General features: G+C 46.8%; 1 pseudogene; it reads left to right on the forward strand.

The window, feature by feature from the left end:
* The first annotated feature begins 264 nt into the window (after positions 1 to 264).
* On the forward strand, positions 265 to 2,757 carry LOC106981631 (AP-3 complex subunit beta-2-like; annotated as a pseudogene).
* Positions 2,758 to 3,379: the final 622 nt, after the last annotated feature.

The raw sequence follows: 3,379 nt of genomic DNA on the forward strand, positions 1-3,379 counted from the left end.
GAGACCCTCTTGGCTTCCTCAGCTTCTTCCATTCCAGCACTGCTCAGTGTTCTCTGTGGCTCCTGCCAATGACTTTGTTCCAAGAAGTTTCCTCTGAGGCAGGAGTTCCTATTTTTCCAAAATGCACATTTGTTACACTGAAAATTGTTAAATAAAATATTTTGTGCTCTCAAAAAAAAAAAAAGCCTTCATGATGCTGGGCACATCAATCATGCAGCCCTCTATCTTGGCTCACCCACCCCTGCACTGACCCCAATCCTGCCTTCTTCCTACTATTGCCCTCCTCCAATTTGTCTTCTACTCTGTTCTATTTGGCCCACCTCCTGTCCCCACACCTACTGCCCCTTGCTCTACCCCAAGTTCCCAGGTACCTTGGACGCTGTTCTCTCTGCAGTGAGGTGCATTATGGGCCCACCATCAAGCATCCAGTATGTTTCAACCAAGTCTGAAGAGCTTCTACATCAGGTTGATCAACTCCACCCAGATCAAAATCCTAAAGCTGGAAGTGCTGAGCAAACTAGTTAATGAAACGAAAATCCTTATTGTCCTACAGAAATGCCAGACCTATATGCACAGCATGGTCAGAGACTTTAGGGCATCATGATCCAGGCCATTGGACGCTGTGCAGCTAACATAGGATGAGTCTGTGACACCTGCCTCAATGGCCTGATGCAGCCACTGTTTCACCGTGATGCGCTATTCATCACAGAGTCAGTGGTCATCATTAAGAAGCTGCTGCAGATGCAGCCAGCACAGCACGAGAGTTCATAAGCTGGCAAAGCTCACAGACAACATCTAGGTGCTCCTGGCTTGAGCCAGGATCCTGTGGCTCATTGATGAGTACTGTGAGCAAGTCTCCAGTATTCACCTAATGTCCTGGGAAAAGCGGCCAAGTCCTTCACAGCAGAGCAGGACACCATCAAACTGCAGGTCATCAACTTGGCAGCCAAGCTCTACCTGACCAACCCTAAGCAGAACAAGCTGTTGACCCTGTATATACTAAGTCTGGCCAAGTCCCACCAGAACCATGGTATCTGTGACTTACCACACTTTACCTGGCATTTTATCCTCTCTTCAGAGCAGGATGGAGCCCTCAGCCACCATGCAAATAAGCTCCTCCTGGCACCCAAAGCAACCCCAGACTTGGAGTCATCCTTCAAAGACCAGACCACTTCCAGCCAGGCTCACTATCCCACCTACTAAATCCAAGGCCACAGGATACCAAGAGCTTCCAGACTGGCCAGAAGAAGTTCTAGACACATCTGCATGCAGCGTGGAGGTATCTGAATGGACCAAGTGTTCAATAGGGCAGAAGAGGAAAGAGAAGAAGAGGAGTCAGGCCCCCCAGAGTCCACAGATAGACGCCCAGAGTCCAAGAATGAATCAGATAGTGGGAGCAGCAGTGAGAGAAGCTGAAGGGTCCACCAGTGAGTCCAATAGTGAAGACCAAGATGAAGGTGAGGAGAAAGGGAGAAGGAGTGAGAGTGAACCCAGTGAGGAGGAAAATGAGAAGGAGAAAATGAAGAAGGTGCCAGAGGGACAAGGAGAAGGTTTGTCGTCAGGTAAGGGCAGAGATTCCAGCTGTAGCTCATCAGCTTGAGAAGACATTGGAGCCTGAGGAGCAGCAGGTGGAACCTACCTCCTGAAAGGAAGAAGAAAACAGAACAAAACAAAATTAAAACCTGCCTGTGGAACAAGTAACCCTGCAGCCAAAGAAATGTCTTGGCTTGATCTAGAGGACTTCTCCCTCCTAGCGTCCAGCTTGTGTCTCCTCCTACAAGTGTATCCACCAGTCTGGCTGCTGGCCTGGAGGGCCTGACATTCACAAACAAACAAACAAAAAAGGCCCTGATGCCCTTGCTGCTGGGTCCAGTATCGAGGGCTGGAAGGCAGGAGCTGTGGCACCTTATAACTGGTGAGGGCATCCAGCCTTTTTGTCCAGGGCCCCCACATGGTATCTGTGCATACCCACTTTTCCAACAGCTCCAATACTCCCACCAAGGGCCTGCAGATGGGCACCCCTAAACTGCCTGCAGGTATTAGCATCCTGAAATTGAGCCCCTGGCACCCAAAGAATCTGTCACTGCTGTAATGGGCATTAATTTCTGTGACTCAACTTAGGTGCTCAACTTCCAGCTATGAATCCAAACCCAACAGTTTCACATCTCCATTCAGCCACCCATTGCATAGCAGATGACTCCTGAGTGTGTTCAAGATTGAGAATGAGTTCAAGAAGGTATAATATAAGCAAGGCTGATGGACATGAATGAGATTACAGAGAAGATCAAGCTGCCAGACACCTGTCAGAGTGACCACAGTGTTTTACAGAAAGTGACTGCCACTGCCAACCTTGATTGTGTCTCTTGTCAGACATATGACAAGTACAGGTTTGAAGGGAGGATGCTGACCAGTGGGACACTGGCCCTGCTGATCCTGGACACCCTGCCTGCTGGAGCTGCCTCACTGATAGTCAACAGTGAAAAGATGGTGACTGGCACTGTGCTGGTGAGGGACATGGTACATGGTCTTATCCAGTAATTCCCAAGCGTTGTGACCTCTTTGGCCCCTACCTGTTACTCCATCATGACATCTGGGCTGTTAGCCTCTCTCTTTCTTTCCCTCACATCAGACTTCTTATCCAAGATAGCATCCACGGGGATCCTCTCTCCATCTGGTCATGACCAGGCTCCCCCAACAATTCCCCTCCATGAGTTTCCAGTGACCTGTGCAGAGAGACATAGCAGCTGCTCCCTTCAGTCCTCCCAGATCTCTGTAGCTATTTATGTAGCAAGATCTCAGTATTCTACCTAATATATTTTATAACATATATACATGATGGATAATACCTAGACCTATTGTGATCATTTTGCAGTATATACAAATATCAAATAATTATGCTGTATACCTGAAACTAATATAATATTGTATGTCAGTTACATCTCAATAAAAAATAAATACATAAAATAAAATGTGTATTTCTGAGCTATAGTCCAGGAACATCAAGTCAGAATATCTGGGGGTGAGCCTAGAAATCTTCCTTTAAAAAGTGTCCAAGATGATTTTAAAGCAGCATAAAGGTTTTTTAAAAAAGTTAATGGCATGCCTTAGACACCTCTAGTTTCACCCTTGCACCCTCTCCATCCTGGGCTTTTCCATATTGGACCAGCCCTTCAGAGGGGATTCTGATTAACTGTCACTGAGGCACCTGAGAAAATTACCAAAAAGGTAAATAACTGATATCTCAGGATGCTGCTCATTCTACAGGAGCTACTCAACAATACTCAAACAAATGAGCATCTGCTAAGACACAGTTCTTGAGAGGCAATTCTCCAAACTCAAAGAAGAGTGGGATTTCTAACCGTAAGGAGTTTACAATCTG

The sequence above is a fragment of the Acinonyx jubatus genome, chromosome E2 (assembly GCF_027475565.1).
Source record: "Acinonyx jubatus isolate Ajub_Pintada_27869175 chromosome E2, VMU_Ajub_asm_v1.0, whole genome shotgun sequence".
Lineage (NCBI taxonomy): Eukaryota > Metazoa > Chordata > Mammalia > Carnivora > Felidae > Acinonyx > Acinonyx jubatus.